This window comes from Canis aureus, unplaced genomic scaffold (genome assembly GCF_053574225.1).
Source record: "Canis aureus isolate CA01 unplaced genomic scaffold, VMU_Caureus_v.1.0 ptg000450l_RagTag, whole genome shotgun sequence".
In the NCBI taxonomy this organism is placed as follows: domain Eukaryota; kingdom Metazoa; phylum Chordata; class Mammalia; order Carnivora; family Canidae; genus Canis; species Canis aureus.
In genome coordinates, this window is record NW_027554624.1 from 8,514 (window position 1) to 26,268 (window position 17,755).

Consider the following 17,755-nt stretch of genomic DNA (forward strand, 5'->3'; position numbering starts at 1 on the left):
TCATTATAAAAAAGTAAAATTCTTTTCTAATTGTAGCTTTTCATCGGTGACCATTTAATTCTTTTTTTTTAAGGTTTTATTTATTTATTCATGAGAGATAGAGAGAGGCAGAGACACAGGCAGAGGGAGAAGTAGGCTCCCTGCGAGGAATCCAATATGGGACTCGATCCCAGGACTCTGGGGTCACTATCTGAGCCAAAGGCAGATGCTCAAACACTGTGCCACCCAGGTGTCCCTGACCACTTAATTCTGACATCCTTTTCATGTTTCCATTTTTACTGAGTTGCCAACTTGATTTTAAAATCTATAGATTTCAGTTGCATCCTCTAACAAGGTGTAAGAATAACATGTTCTCTCAGGTCAACCACCTTTATTGTGAGCCATCACGAGATAATAATATTTACCAGTGTACTTTTCAGTGAAAATTGTGAGATTTTTAGAAATCATGTAAAATTATGGTTTCAATATAGTTCTGTTGACATTGCCAGAAAGAAACTCTACAACCTTGGCTATGCCTACTCTGTGGGCACAGACACTTCACTTTTGTTGATATACATGTCCTCAGTGGGCAGGCAAGCCAGCCAACCTTCTTAACAATCTTGGCAAATGTTACCATAACAACAACAACAAAAACCCCTAAGAAACATAACAAGCAGCTACATCATTTTTAGTTTGTTTGGGTTTGTTTAATAGAGTATGAATATGTATTCATCTTTCTAGAACTATTATTTTGCCAGCCACACAGTTTGACTTCTACGATAAAGTTGAAGATTTTGAAAACACAATTCAGTTTTGTGTTTATAATGTCAAAGAATTAATGTAAAATTCAATTGATAATCAAAATGAGAAGAGCTTACTTACTACTGAAAACGAATTCAGAACAAGCTGCTAATCAGATTTAAAAAACTATACAAAAGGAGATAAACCCATTTGCAATGGCCTGTGGGTGTAAACTAATGCTACCTATAAACCCATTGCTGTATATGCAAAAAGCGATAAAGTTCAAAGAAATTTTATGAAAACGCACCTTCGACTTTCAAATGGAAGATTATTCCAATGGTTAGATTTAGAACTTGAACATGTACTTTGAAAGAATGAGGTTAGAAATGAATGTATTTGTGTTGGGAGAGATTTTAGATTCATGGAGCAAAGACTATCTTGTTTTGGATCTGGTATAGGGAAAGGCTCACAGTTGAGAGACTTTCTGTAGCCTGTCAGTAAACTATTGTGTCCTCTTTGTGTTCATATGGAACCCCATGCACCCATCTACTGTATTTATCATAATGGATTATAACGGTTTATCTCCCTCACTAGACTGTACTTTCCTGAAGGACAGTTAAAATCCTATTTGTAGATTCCATGTTTGTGACTTCACATCCCTGCTAAAATTTATTTGTAACCTCCAAAGCAGTACAGCACTTTTGCTGTCATTCACAGACATGCACAGAGCAGGAACAGTTTAAGTCACCTCATGCACCTGTTCAGCCGATACTGAACAGAGGGCCAGGCTCTGTCTTCTTGTTTCAGCTCTTCTACTGTAAACAAGCATCTTTTTTTACAACCTGTGTCATGCCACATGCTTCACATTTTTGTGTTTTGAGTTGGTTATGTTGCTGCTTAACATGGTCCCTAAGCAGAGGGAAAGAGCCGTCTGGTCTAATGTTCCCAAGCGCAAGAAGATTATAACATGCCTTACACAGAAACTACAGGTGTTAGGAAGCTTTGCTCAGGATGAATGGCAGTGCTGCTGGCCATGGGCTGGTTCAATGTTTTTTTTTTTTTTTTTTTAATTTTTTTTTCTTTTTTTATTTATTTATGATAGTCACAGAGAGAGAGAGGCAGAGACACAGGCAGAGGGAGAAGCAGGCTCCATGCACCGGGAGCCCGACGTGGGATTCGATTCCGGGTCTCCAGGATCGCGCCCTGGGCCAAAGGCAGGCGCCAAACCACTGCGCCACCCAGGGATCCCGGGCTGGTTCAATGTTAATGAATCAACAATATATATTAAACAAGGTGCTTTAAACAGAAACACACATAGAACATGGTTATAGATCATTTGACAAAAATGTTCTGAACAGAGGCTCTCAGGGACAATTGTATTTCTCCCTGGGAGAACCAGGAGCAATGGTTCAGTGTTGATTAATTCCCTGTTTGCAATGACTTTATAGAACATAACTACCCCCCAAGTAACGAGAGTTGACTGTATATGTTATTTCTGTATGCTTAGCACTTAGTGTTTCGTGGATGGCACAAGAGTTTTATAAGCAAATGCCCAAATATAGGAAATTGGGAAGAATAAATCAGCTTATTGAAAATGATAACTACTGAGTTCAGGAATCAGGGTTTTAATACCACAGGGGTAATGGGAAGCCATTGGAAAGTTTCTCCGGGAATTGCAGGCATTGATTAAATGTGCGAGGTGGTGTGATGAACAGACTGAATAAACCTGGGGACCTGCTCTCAAGGAGCCACTACAGAAGCTCCAAAAGTTCCTTTAGGAAGATCAATTTCACAGGAATTATAGGATGGATAGAATTGAGAGAAATTGAAGACCCCAAACCAAGGGTGCAGCTACAATAGCCATCCTGATATGATGTGGTAAAGATCAGAATTAGGGCGCTGGCAGGTGGAAGGGGGAAGTAAGGGCACATACTTGGCGCTTTTTTTAAGATTTTATTTATTTGAGATAGACCATGTGCAGGGGGGCAGGGGGAGGGACAAAGGGGGAGGAGATCTCAGGCAGACTCACAGACACTGTGCTGAGTGTGGGTCTGACCTGGGCTCAATCTTATCACCCTGAGATCTTGACCTGAGCCAAAATCAAGAGTCAGACACTCATCCAATTGAGCCATCCAGGCGCCCTGATACTTGACTTATTGTGAAGTAAAAATCAGCAGTAAATAACTTGATACAGAGAATGAGGGAGTTGGGAGGGCCAGTTAAATCCTATAGTCTGCTACCGCCTGACTTTGTTAGTTCCTGTGCTTGCAAATGTGTGTCAATCACGTTTCCCCTCATCTAAGGTTATTACTCTGTGCTGTGCTGAGTCTTCTTTTTTTTTTAATTTATGATAGTCATACAGAGAGAGAGAGAGAGGCAGAGACACAGGCAGAGGGAGAAGCAGGCTCCATGCACCGGGAGCCTGACGTGGGATTTGATCCTGGGTCTCCAGAATTGCACCCTGGGCCAAAGGCAGGTGCCAAACCGCTGCACCACCCAGGGATCCCCTGTGCTGAGTCTTCTAAGGCACCAGTGATGAAGCCACAATCCTCATCTGTTACAACTAAGCAGCTAATGAATTAATTGCCTAAGGTTTTGGGTGATGATTAGGGACAATAGATGTAGTTTTATAATTAATAGTGAATTTTTATAGCTAATTGTGAAATTTTGTCAGAGGGGTGGGAGTCCAGAACACACCGAATTATCCCTTTAAAAGAAACCTGAAAAGATGTGCCATGCAAATGATTTCTGCTCTAATGTCAAGTTATGTCCAGCACTGTCCAGTTAAATATTACCAATGCAAATTTTACTGCTACATTTGCAAGAGGGTAGGACAGACCTATTGTTCACTGAGAAATTAATTGCATGTGAAAAAAATAGACCCAAGGATTAGTATCAATTATGCTTTCAGTGGCATATGTAAGGCAGTAAGATTGTTTAATTTTGTAAAGTAAATCATTCATTATGAAGTGCTTGGTATCTTTCTTTACATTTTCCATCAGTTGAGAAATAAAACTTTTTCTCTCAGCATGATATCGACAGAGAGCTTTACAGTTTGGAAAGCTATTTAGTTAAACTTTGTGTTAAAATACTTTCTCAGTGTGCTTCTTTCTTATTAAAAGTCATTTTCTAAAGAGACAATTTGTATCTTACTACAGGCTGTTTGCATTGCCAGCTATTTTATAAGGTTATGCAAGCCTGGTATCATATTTGGACCAGTTGAAATAATTTTTTTTTCCTGGCCAACTCATCTCCAATATGATATGTAGTTGTCTTTATGTCAGTTTTCAAGAGATAATTTGAATGGTCTTCTAAACTAGTAGTATTTATTCTGTCTGTGGCTAAATACTACATGTGTTTTACTCAAGATTAAAAATCAAAGGAGTTTTGATGTTCTTTATCTTTTTTCATCTGTTTTGAGTTTAACATATCTTTCTGAACAAAGCCATGTTTGTAAAGGATATTAAGTTTTGTTTGGCCATCTTCTCAACTGCAAGTGTACTCAATGGACCTTAATGCAAGGTTATGCTCCCTGGACTGATTGATATATAAACAGAAGACAGATGGTGTAGAGATGACTCTGATGATAATTCATTTTTCAGCTAGTCATGAAGATATTTTGATTACAGTGTGTTTAAGTAATTATAACACAGTCTGCAATGTTAGTCTTGCTGAGAAGGGAGCACATGGAAAACAAGTTACGTGTTATCCATGCCTAACAAAGGGTGCACTGTGGTGTAATGATTAGGACTGGCAGAGTTTAAAATATGTCATATAGTAAGGTAAGTCAATTAAGGGTAGACCAAATAAAAAAGGTAACTTCACAGTTTTCAGGCATAAATATTTGTTTTGGAAAGTATATAGATGTTACTATATAAAGGAACTAGTATTTTGACATTTAGGTAACAGTCTGTGTACAACTCATTAAAAAATTACATGGCTTGATTTTACATTTGTGTGAATCATAATTATCCCAGAGCTTGCTTTCTGTATCATGAATTTAAAACTGAAATCAGAGAGCTTACAGTTTAGTAGCACATTCTATTCCTGCTGTTAAAGTTTTTTTTTAAGTAGGCTCCACATCCAGGGTGGAGCCCAACATGGGGCCTGAACTCAGGACCCTGAGATTAAAACCAAGCTGAAACCAAGATTTGGCTGCTTAACCCACTGAGCCACCCAGACTCCCCGGCTGTTGTTAGTTTTGAAAAAAAAAAAATCTAAGCCAAATGTCACAAGGAGAAAAATAATTAGAGTTGTGTGGATAGATAGGCCACTTAAGTTTCATTCCTAAATACTAATTACAGTTTATACTTCTGTTTTTGGTCTCACATTAGAATAATTGATCGATTAGATGGAGTTCGTTTGCTATGGTCCCTGCTGAAAAATCCTCATCCAGATGTGAAGGCCAGCGCAGCTTGGGCCCTCTGTCCCTGCATCCAAAACGCTAAGGTAAGAACAGACTACAAATCAATCCCTTCTTGAATCTCTAATATTATATTGAATAATGTCATCACAGGTCACTAGTTGCTTTCGACTTATTTTTGGTCTGATTTATCTAGCAGAAAAGAGTACTGAATGTTTGTGCCAAAATAATTTTTGAGCAATGTCTTTTCCTGGTTAGTTTTTAAATGCCAAATGAAACTAGGCTCAGGTGGCAGCGCTTACCGTGTTCTACCTGGCTGGTGCAATTGAAACAGGTATGTCAGGTAAGTCAAGAGGAAGAAAAGTTGACTGTTCTTATCTCTTGGGTGATAAGAAAATTGTCTGTATATACCTACTACTTTAAGAAACATAAAATTACTTCTATCTTATTTATATAGCTTGAAATATGACAATGAAAGATCGTTAAGTTCTTTGTTACTTTGAAAAAGTAAAATACAAAGAACCAAGGATTAGCATCAATTAAAATAATTAAAATAAAGTAAAATTATTTCATGAATCCCACTTTTCTTAGCTTTCAATAAATACTGGATATAAAACCCATAAATAAAATTTTTACATGACAAAAAAAAAGGCTGAACTGGAAGTCTTTTAGCTCTTTTGTAAATTTATTATTTTCTTTAAAGATCTCTTTTCAGCTTGATTTAAAAAATCTAAAGGATTTTACTCCTATAATAAATTTAACATGACTCTAAATATCATTGTAAATATTTGTGACTAGAAATAATCTTTTGTAAAAAGTGAATTGTGATGTGTATTGATAATAGAAGAAATCTATTACAGACTGGTCAATGAGCTATTTTTTATATAAGAGCAAAATAAGTGTAATAAAACATAAAGATAAAAACACCTCAAGTGTCAACCTACATGAAAATGAACAACAGGATGATACTATGATCATACAACGCAGTAGTGAGAAACAAATGTATTTCAGTAATGTATTCATCAATATCAATACATCTTATAAATATATTGAGCAAAAATACCAAGTTTCAGAAGTAGATATATAACATAATTCCTATTCTTTAAGGTCCACAAAAATTTTTTAAATGTAAAACGTAAATGATAGTATTTAGGGATCATTTAGGGATCAAGAAAGAGTCCACTAAGGAAATATCACTACATATCCTTGATATCGATAAGCCAGTATTAAGAAGCAGAATTAACTTCAGAGGAAACAGATAACATAAGGAATATAATATGAAATTTTAAAAACTTATATCCTCGGAATGACCCAAGGGGAATACTATACCCAAAAAGGCTGTTATATTAAAAAAAAAGATACGTTCATAGATTAACAAAGGCTTTTTGGAGATTAAATATAGATTTGGTGTGGCATCTGGGTGGCTTAGTTGGTTGGACATCTGGCTCTTGATTTCAGCTCAGGTCATGATCTCAGAGTCCTCGGATCAAGCCTCATGTCAGGTTCCAAGCTCAGTGGGAATCTGCTTGAGGATTCCCTCCCTTTCCATCTCCCTCTGCCCTTTCCTCCCTCTAATAAATACATAAACAAATCTTAAAAATATATAGTTTTGGCAAAACAATAAATTTAATAGAAGAGACAAATACTAGATATGATTGAGTAATTATCTGAAAGATAAAGTCTAGTAAATAAGAATGCAAAGTAAAAGTAAAAAGAAAGTAGGCTGGTGATGGGGGAAAGTTTGAAAATATAGCACAAGAAAATACACAAAAGGAAAGAGAGCAATTGAAATAAAGAAAAATCATCATTTAAAAAATGGAGGGAAGATTCTGTAAAGTGAAGAGTTAAAGATTGTAGTCTTCAGATTGAAAAGATCCACTTAGTGCCAAGCAGGAAGAACAAAGACAGTTATCTATACCTTGACATAAATTCAGATTGGACATTTCCAGAAAATTAGAGGAAGGGAAAAAATTACATAAGAACAAGGATCACACCAGTATTAGACTTAACATCATTCACAATAAATTGTAAAAGAAAATGGAACAAATCCTTCACTGTCTTTAGAGGAAAGTATTTTTATCCTGGAATTCTATATCCTATAAAAACTAGCATTCAAGTGAGTATAGAGTAAGGACAGAATAAAGACATTTTTCTTTCAGAAATGTCAAGACTCAGGAAGCTTATTCCCCATAAACCTTTTCTGGAACAAAACCCCAACAACTTTAGACTATTTTCCAGCAAAACAAAACATTCTTTAAAAAAGAGAATAGCATTTGTTATAGAAACAATAATAAGCAAATAACTCACTGGAATTTATAGGTAAATATAAATTTTTGTTGATAATATGTCTCTCAAATTTTAGAAAATTTCTAAGAAAGAATTTAAAATTAATGACATAAAATAAAATAAAGGCAGATAATATTATCACAGTAGCAATCTGAATCTAAATTACTAGATGATTCAAAAAATGTATTGGGATCCCTGGGTGGCACAGCGGTTTGGCGCCTGCCTTTGGCCCAGGGCGCGATCCTGGAGACCCGGGATCGAATCCCACATCGGGCTCCCGGTGCATGGAGCCTGCTTCTCCCTCTGCCTATGTCTCTGCCTCTTTTTCTCTCTCTGTGACTATCATAAATAAATTTTAAAAAATTTTTAAAAAATTTAAAAAAATGTATTAGGTAGTGTAAAGTAACAGGTAAACACATATTAAAAGTCTTTACTTTTCCCAGAGAAGGATGCTGTGGATACTGGTTCATTCCCAATCATCACCAAAAATATAAACTTAAATACAGAATTTAATTTTGTTTTATGATGAGATACCATTTTGTATATAGATTAACAGTTCTACATAGTGCTGTTATGTGTAAATTATGTCCTTTATTCTCATGGATTTTAATTACAAATTTGCCTATTTACAAATTTGCCTATTTATCTTATTATCTGTAATAAGACATTCTGTAAGAGACACACCAGTATTTTCATTTTCATCATTCCTGCCCAGGATTTCTGTCCTGAATATCTGACTATTCTAGCAACCTAAACTGAACCACACTCAAACTAAACACAACCCATCATGCTTGTCTTTTAGCCCCTGGCCCCAAGTCCTACATTGGATCCAAGCCTCCATAAAGAGCTCCTACTTTTCCATTTCTATTGAATCTTCCCTGCGCATTATCTATTCCTACCACTTTAGTGTCTTTGAATTTTTCTCAAGGAAACCTCAGCCCCCATCTTATCACTCCTGAGGAAAGAGCAGATGCATGATCTCTGCTTGTTCACTACTCTTTAAAAAAAAATTCATTTATTTATTAATGAGAGACACAGAGAGAAGAAAGAGACATAGGCAGAGGGAGAAGCAGGCTCCATGCAGGGACCCCAATGTGGGACTCAATCCCAGAACCCTGGGATCACCCCCCGATCAGAAGGCAGATGCTCAACCACTAAGCCACCCAGGCATCCCTGCTTGTTCACTACTCTTACCAAGAACTACACTCCTCTGTATGCACTATCATTTAGGCAACACAAACATTTGAAGAATTTTAAATAAGGATGTGATGTGAGCAGATTGGTTAATTAGAAAATATGAGTAGGTGATTAATTAGGCTTGTGCAGTGGTTCGGGTGAAAATAATTAGAATCTGACCTGACACAGTGGCAGTGTGGGCAAAGAGAAGAGTCAGTACAGAAATAATTGCAGGGGCACTTGGGTGGTTCAAGTGGTTGAGCATCTTTTGATTCCAGCTCAAGTTATGATCTCAGAGTTGTGAGATCAACCATGCTGGGCATGGAGCCTGCCTAAGATTCTCTCACTATCTCCTTCTACCTCTCCCCTACTCTCTTTCTCTAAAAAAAAAAAAAAAAGAAAGAAAAAGAAAAAGAAAGAATTGCAAAGTAGAATCAGATATTGGTGTGTGATTGGTATTGGCTATGCAAAGGTGATCAAGAGAGAGTTTGAGTTTTTGTTTTTGTATTTTAACTTTGACAACTAAGAAATGGTAACTTTACAAAACATGAGAAGACCATGATTTCAGGCAAAGATGGTGGATTTGCAAGGCTCTTGTTTTTTTGAAAAATCCTATTTTCTATGATGAGAAGGTAAATGAGTATTGTATGGTCTCTCTCCTTCATCTTTATAGAACAAAACTTATCTTCCCAAGGTAGAAGGATACCTCAGGGATAGAGTATGAAAGAGGTCATGTGCTCAGAAATGCAAAAAGAAGAAAGCACATTCATAATATTGAAAAATCGTATCTTATTGTGTATACAGATCCCAATCTATGGTTTAAGATAGCTCAATCTAATGGAAATTTCTGTGATTATGGAAATGTACTCTTCAAATATGGTAACCATTAAGCCCCCTGTGGCTATTGAGCCCTTGAAATATGACTAGTATGAATGAGGAATTGAATTTTTAATTATATTAAGTTTTATGTTAATTAAATTATTTAAATTAAATTTAAGTAGCCATATGCAGCTAGTGGCTGTTGTTTTGGGAAACCCAAGTCTAAGATATGCAAATAATGGTGGGTTGTCTTTTAAGGCACCCCTGCAAAGAGCTGTAAACCTGAAGTTTTACATAACATAGGTTACATCCTCACTCTGTAAAATTTAGAATGTAAATAAAAACAAGGAGTTTTATGAGTTTTCTCCTACAAGTAAAAAGTGTTTTTTTAATTAAAAACAAAAGCAAAGGAAAAAAATTACCTGTAATCTCAGTACTTGGGGATAACCATGATTAAGAGTTAGATTGGAGTTTTTCCCTTAACAATGAATTGTGAATACCTCTCTTATTCTCTCTATATCTTTCCACACCCTGTCTAGTTTCCTTAGCTGTATAGTATTTTGTTGTATGGCCATTTCATAATTTATTTACGCATTTAAATTTCCAGTGTTAAAGGAGAATGAAGTTAGTGAAACAAAAATTTTAATTTGAGCTATTCTAAAAACATGTAAAAAAATGAAACTGGACCACTTTCTTACACCATATACAAAAACAAATTCAAAATGGATGAAAGACCTAAATGTGAGATAGAAAATCATAGTAATCTCTCTGACATCAGCTGTAGCAACATTTTTCTAGATATGTCTCCTAAGGCAAGGAAAATAAAAACAAAAATAAACTTTTGGGACTATATCAAAATAAAAATTTTCTGCACAGCAAAGGAAAAATCAACAAAAATAAAAGGCAATCTATTAAATAGGAGCAGATATTTGCAAATTATATAACTTATAAAGGTTTAGTATACAAAATGTATAAAAAAATGATACAACTCAATACCCTCCAAAACAGTAATCCAGTTTAAAAATGGACAGAAGACATGGACATTTTTCCAAGACACAGATGACCAATAGACATGTGGAAAGATGCTCCATATTACTCATCATCAGGGAAATGCAAACCAAAACTACAATAAGATATAACCTCATACCTGTTGGATGGCTAACATTAAAAGCATAAGAAACAACAGGTATTGGTCAGGATGTGAAGAAAAAGGAACCCTCTTACACTGTTGGTGGGAATGAAAACTGCAGCCACTGTGTAAAACTGGAAAATATTTTTCCTCAAAAAATTAAAAATACAACTCCTTTATAATCCAGTAATTACAATACTGGTATTTATCCAAAAAATACAAAAACACTAATTCAAAGGGATACATGCACCCTTATGTTTATAGCAGAATTATTTACAATAGCTAAACTATTAGAAATAGCCCAAGTATCCATTGATGAGTGGATAAAGAAGATGTGGTACACACACACACACACACACACACACACATATATATATATACTGGACTATTACTCAGCCATGAAAAAGAATAAAACCTTGCCATTTGTAATAACATGTATGGAGCTAGAGAGTATCATGCTAAGTGAAATAAGTCAGTCAGAGAAAGGCAAATACCATATGATTTTACTCATATGTGGAATTTAAGCAATAAATGAGCTTAAATAAAGGAGAAAAGAGAGAGACCGAGACAGACTAAGAAACAGATTCTTAACTATAGAATACAAACTGATAGTTACCAGAAGGAAGATGGGTGGAGAGGATAGAGGAAATAGAGGATTAGGATTAAAGAATATACTTACCATGATGAAAAAAATAAATAAAATGATACGATGGGGATTAAGGAATACACTTGCTATGATGAACACTTGGTGTTGTATGGAAGTACCTAATATCACTGTGTTTTGAAACTAATATTACACTATGTTAACAAACTGGAATTTAAATAAAAACTTAAAATGATAAGAAAAATAAGCAGATGATAACCAAAAAAAGAGGAAGTGTGGTCCCACATATTAATTTGGCCAGAGATTTTCTTCTTTAGTTAACACGGTCATTCCCAGGTATGTGTCCTTCTAGGACTCTCAACTCTTCATCCAGATTTGTGTTGTAAAGCAGATTCCATGGTACTTATCTCTTTTCACACTAGATTGTCATTTTACTGTTTTCACCATAATTAATTTTATGTATGTAACCTATAGCTTTTTGCATATAGCATCTCAATTAACTGCACAATTATTTTTGCTTCTGAGGAAAGTAAGTTGTCAGATTATTTAAACACTTGCTGAAGATCACATAACTAGAATGGTAACTGAGCGTATGATATGACCCAGTTCTAACCCCATATCCTGTGCTATGGTTCTACCACAAAACAGCTGCCACCCACATCAACAAACAAGTTTCTACAGTTTTCTTTTCATTTTGAAGCTTTTTCTGGACAGTTCCTTTGTGAAGAAAAGCCCTATTGCTCCAGAAAATATGGGATTTCTTAAAGTCTTAGGGCTCTTTTAAGCTTTGAGAACCTCAAAAATGTAAATGCTACAAGCTTTAAAAAAATATCATTTAGTGTGCCACTTTGAGAGAATATTTCAAATATTTCAAATCTTCGATTTGTCATACAATGGGGTACCACTGTGTTGATAATGGGGGGCTGTGCATGTGCGGGATCAGACATTATGGGAAACCTCAGTACCTTCTGCTCAATTTTGCTATCAACCAAAAACTGCTCTAAATGACAGAGTATGTTTAAAAAAAAGAAGCTTTAAAAATCATTTAGAATTGTCATTATTTAACTCTCTTTGACACTTGTTCAGTTTGGGAAACTTTAAAATTTTACCTTCAGTGTTTTGTTTCCAACAGTATTTGCCATCCTCAATGAGAGACTAAAAAACTAAAATTTAAAAAGAAACAACCACATGCTTTTCAAAATTCACAAAATTAAATGAAAATGAAATGCATATAATTGAATTTTCAAATTTTGAACCATTTATACTCTGAAGTAATTACAGTGTAAACCACACAAAGACATTTGGGTCTTGCTGTATTTATTTTAGTAAGCTTTCAACAATGTTTTTATAGTTTATTGAGTAATCCTTTTTCACACTAAACCTAATTAATAATTCAAATCCATGAATTGTTGGGCTCTTTGTTTTTTCAATTCTTTTACCAAAAATTAATCACAAATCAGGAATAGAAAAGATTTGGTTTTGGTTTTGATTCCATTTTCAACCTAGGACATAGTAACTTGAGGGATGAATAATTTTTTATTCCTATTTCATCCACATATTATACCTAAGGAGATACAGCATCTTCCATCACTTCCATTGGCTTTAAGTAAGTGTGAAAGATAGCTCTCAAATATATAACGATGCCTGAGAGGAACATGTTGTAGTATTAATAATTAGTAAATGGACTGGATTTATACTTCTTAAGCACTTACATTTAAATTTTCATTTTGCCTTAAAGAGTTTTGTGACAATACACGAATACAGTAAAGTAGAAGTTAAAATCATATTATATTAATATAATTAATATTATATTAGAAGTCAGCAGTGATTTCATTTAATCTCTGGGCAAATCAGATAACTTCATTAATTCAGCAACATTATTTCGCACTGTTTGCCAAACCCTCTGTAGGTACACATTACATTTTGTATGCCTTTTTTAAATAATCTTAACATAAATGCATAACATTTATGCAGTTGTTTCCAGTGTTAAAATACAGAATGAGGTTAAACAAAATAGTTGAGACTTTCTAGAATGTTCTTTCACTTAGAGAAAGTAAAGTTACCTTTGACCTAATGGTAGAGATACAAACATAGTAGCTCAGGGAAATGTTTTATAATTGACATTGCATCATAGGTTAAAGGGCAATGTTTTCCTTGGTGGTATGTAAATATAATTGCACATTTTACAATCAACTGCCTTTTGGATTAGCTGAAATAATATGGATAAAGATACTTGTAAATGTCTGTATGCATGGAGACAGGTTATGTGTACTGGAACTCTTCTGGGGCCTCATGTTTTATTGAACATCACCATCCAAAATTTATCCTACTCAATTATATTCAATTTAGCATTTTCTTTTTTCTTATATTTTATTTATTTATTCATGAGAGACACACAGAGAGGCAGAGACATAGGTAGAGGGAGAAGCAGGCCCCCTGTGGGGAGCCTGATGTGGGATTCCATCCCAGGACCCTGGGATCATGACCTGAGCCAAAGGCAGGTGCTCAACCACTGAACCACCCAGGTGCCCTCAATTTAGCATTTTCAAGTAGCAGTTTGGATATTCTGTTGTTTTTACTTGAATTAAAATAGTTTTCTAATGAGATTATAAATTCTGAAGGAGAGTAGAGGCAGGAAACATTTTCTGACTATGCAGGGCTTCCAGCTTGCAGTAAAATTAAGGAACTAGAAGATATCTTGCCAGATACTTTGGTCTGTTCTTCCCTCCTCCTCCCCACCCCAGCCCCATTCAAGTAAGTTAATGACTCAACTTTCTAGGAAAGATTGTGTTTTATTTTCTAAGAAAGAATTTCCACATAAGATGCTTTGCAAGTCATTTAAGCTTATTAACTTATGAATGATAGGATTTAGCACCATTTTGAAATAAAGAATTTCTTTGTCTGGATTAAGAACACTGACAGAAATGCTGCAGAAATCAGCTGTCAAATATAGCTAAGAGCAACATAAATGGGAAGAAAGCATAAGCCAAGCCTTCAGACAGCTTATGCTATGTCAGGGTCCCTACCACGTCTGTCAGGCATCATGAAGCCTAAGCACACTATGTTTGAGTCCATGTGGAGTGGATATGGTGAAATGTCAACTGTTCAAAACAGATGTTATCCACTTTTTATATTTTTAACACCAGGTGTATTAGAACACATTTTCAGACCTGTAAAGGAAATGAGATGTGAAAATCAGTTCTAGTGAATGCATTGCATCTTTTCTTGCAAAGGAATATTTAAAGCGACATATCAGTGAATGAGCTAGGCAGCAAAGTACTAAGGTACTGACTTGGGGGATCCTTGAGACAAATAAAGATTCATAATCTGATTTTGTACTGCAGCTGCATTATAGTTGTTAGAGACATAAAACAAATGGAATGTGACATCTTCATAGTAAGGAGGATTGACACTCGCACCACTAGACCTCAATTAGAAAACATAACATTTTCCTTCATTTTTGAGAAAGTCGGTAATAGTTTTTGATAGCTTCTCAGTGGTAAAGAAAATATGGTACATGAAAGAGGTATGTTTTGCAAGCTTAATAATTCTTTGTTTCTTCTTTATATGACCGGAAAATCAGAATGTGAAATACGAACCTGTTTTATGTCATATATAAAACTTGGAAGAATATCCAAGACAGAAAATAAGCATTGTTCATCAGTTCTTGATAGACTGAAGAACAGAAAGCTGAACTGAAATAACCACAAAAAATTCACTGCATATTTTTCTAAGTCATTTTATTTAACAGCGTACCATTGTAAGGTGAGAGTTTTTTTGTGTGTTAGGCTTGAGGAAAATTTCTTGTTTTTTTTCCAATTAAGCTTGCTGAAAAGGATAGAGATCCTCATGACCTCTATAGTGAAGTTATTTAGTAAATTTCATGAGCCCTAAGTATGGTTGCAGACAATTAAAGTACTGTGTAAAAAGTCTGAGAGATTTGTAAATAGAAGTGAAAAGCCATTCCTTTCAAGCTGCATGATCAAACACATTTTTGGGAGAAAAACAGTGGTTGAACAGGTGTTCAGTATTACAAACTTGTGATGCAACAGCTGGGTCTGGCAAAAATCCATGTATTAAATTCTTTGTTCTTAAGAAGCAAAACTCTGCTGCAGAGCGTCAACTCAAATTTGTGATACAGAAACTCATATAAAGAATATATAATTGGTACATTGCTTCTAATTATTTTCTTGTCTTTCACCAACATTTATGAGAACCATTTTCTTTCTTAAAACATTGTTGCATTTTTATGTTATTTCTTTTTTTGTATATTTTTATTGCAGTTTGATTTGCTAACAAATAGTATAATACCCAGTGCTCATCCCGCCAAATGCCCTCCTCAGTGCCCATCACCCAGTCACCCCAACCCCCTGCCCACCTCCCCTTCCACTACCCCTTGTTCGTTTCCCAGAGTTAGGAGTCTCTCATGTTTTGTCACCCTCACAGATATTTCCCACTCATTTCCTCTCCTTTCTCCTATAATCCCTTTCACTATTTTTTATATCCCCCGAATGAGTGAAACCATATAATGTTTGTCCTTCTCTGATTGACTTACTTCACTCGGCATAATACCCTCCAATTCCATCCACATCGAAGTAAATGGTGGGTATTTGTCATTTCTAATGGCTGAGTAATATTCCATTGTATACATAGACCACAGCTTCTTTATCCATTCATCTTTCGATGGACACCAAGGCTCCTTCCACAGTTTGGCAAGATAGTATTTGATTTTCTTAATTCTGTTTCTTTTCGTTAATTTTTAAAAAGTTTTTAATAAGAAAAAGTGGAAGTTCAGATATGTTCATTTGCCTTTTTATCAGGCTAATTTGTATTAAAGTGTTATATTATAGCCATCATTTTTGAATTAGATAGGAAACAGGTATTCTCATTTTTAGAATAACTATTCTGCATGTATTGTAACCCACTTGTAGAATTAGGAAGAATACTCCAAATAAGTAATATATCCATGAGATCATTTGGCTTTGTCACTTCCCTAAACTTGATTTTGCTAGCTGTTTAGAAAATAATGTCTGGTTCTGAATTTTGATCTTAGAGGAAAATAATCGCTAGTAATTTCAAACCCAGTGGCCTAAGGAGCTCCTCCAAACAGAGTAGCTTATCAGAGACATTTGTGAATGATTCCCCAAAAGGGAAGAGAAAAAGTTACTTTCTGTGAGGTTGGAATACACGTTTAGGCAATTTTAGCCAGGAATGTCAAGCACTGAGTGTGGATGAGGCCAGCTTCCTGACTGCAGGTGTGACGGAACACAGCTGATCAAACAGCACAGGAATCTGACATCACACTGTTTACCTTCAGCTGTCCAATGACCCATGCCCAATCAGGAAGCCAAAGAGAAGCTAGAGAAGGCATGTGTAGTGGTGTAGTTTCATACTAAGACTACTGCCATAAACATGGTTTATGAGCTTTGATTTGGTCATGTTTGGACTGTCAAATGTATAGCTGTCCAATGGTGCGCCTAACAGGCTACACAGTTTCGTCTTGTTTTAAATCTGAAAGCTCCTTAAAATGGGATCCATGTTTGTGTTCTGCCTATTTGGGGTCTGCTCTCATTTTAAAGTCACCAAACAGTTTGAAGTATACTCATCTGGCTCCCAGTTCCCCAAATCCTAAAAGATTAAAGTGAATTGTCTTACAAATATTTTTTTTTCCGTATGCCACATTTTCAAGTGGTGGATTCATGAAGGACCAAAACAATAGTGAGGGTGTTAAACGGCTTATCTTCAGACTGCAGCTGGAAGGACCACCCCATCTAAGGTCAAATCTGTGGCTTTCACCTACATTCCTCCCCTGCTCTGGGGCTGCTCTCCCCTACCATGTACTTCTCAGACGCTACCTCCAAAAAGGGCTGCCGTGTAGGTTGCTAGTGTAGGAGGGGATGGAATTGACAGAGGTGTAATATACAGAATGGAAAGTTACAACCAAAGGTATAGCCTATTTTTAAAAAATTTAAATTTTAGTTAACATGTAGTGTAGTATTGGTTTCTAGAGTAGAATTCAGTGGTGCATCACTTACATACAACACCCAGTGCTCATCACAACATGTGCCCTCTTTAATACCCATCACCCATCTAGCACATCCCCACTCTCCTCCAACAGACATCTCACTGATGTTCCTAGTCACAAAGTTACACCACTCTGTTTCTCTAGACACACATATTTACACAAGAAGTAGCCATACACAGTAGTTAGTAGTGTTTTCCTGCCTCCTTTCATGAATGTGGAAGCCCCTGTGTACCCTTGTTTTTAAGAAGTGAAATGGATTTGGGTCCCATGCTTGGAATACTTTTATTATCCTACTTCTAGACCTAAACTCAGCCTGCTCAAACTTTAGCTTCATTGGATTATTTTCTTCTAGGTTTTTTTTTAAATTTATTTTTTATTGGTGTTCAATTTGCCAACATATAGAATAACACCCAGTGCGTCTAGGTTTTTATAGTTCAGGTCTTACATTAGGACCTTAATCCATTCCAAATTATTATTTTTTAATATAGAAAAGGTAAGGGTCCAACTTAATTCTTTTTGCATGTGGAATCCAGTTTTCACAACACTATTTGTTGAAGAACTGTCCTTTCCCCATTGAATGGTCTTGGCAGCCTTGTCAAAAATCATTCCACCACATAGCCAAGGGTTTATATC

General features: G+C 35.6%; 1 long non-coding RNA gene across 1 annotated transcript; it reads left to right on the forward strand.

The window, feature by feature from the left end:
* The first annotated feature begins 1,834 nt into the window (after positions 1–1,834).
* Positions 1,835–15,149, forward strand: LOC144310129 (uncharacterized). Its single transcript, XR_013375827.1, has 3 exons — positions 1,835–2,013; positions 5,055–5,169; positions 14,681–15,149. It is a non-coding gene; the product is annotated as an uncharacterized LOC144310129 (long non-coding RNA).
* Positions 15,150–17,755: the final 2,606 nt, after the last annotated feature.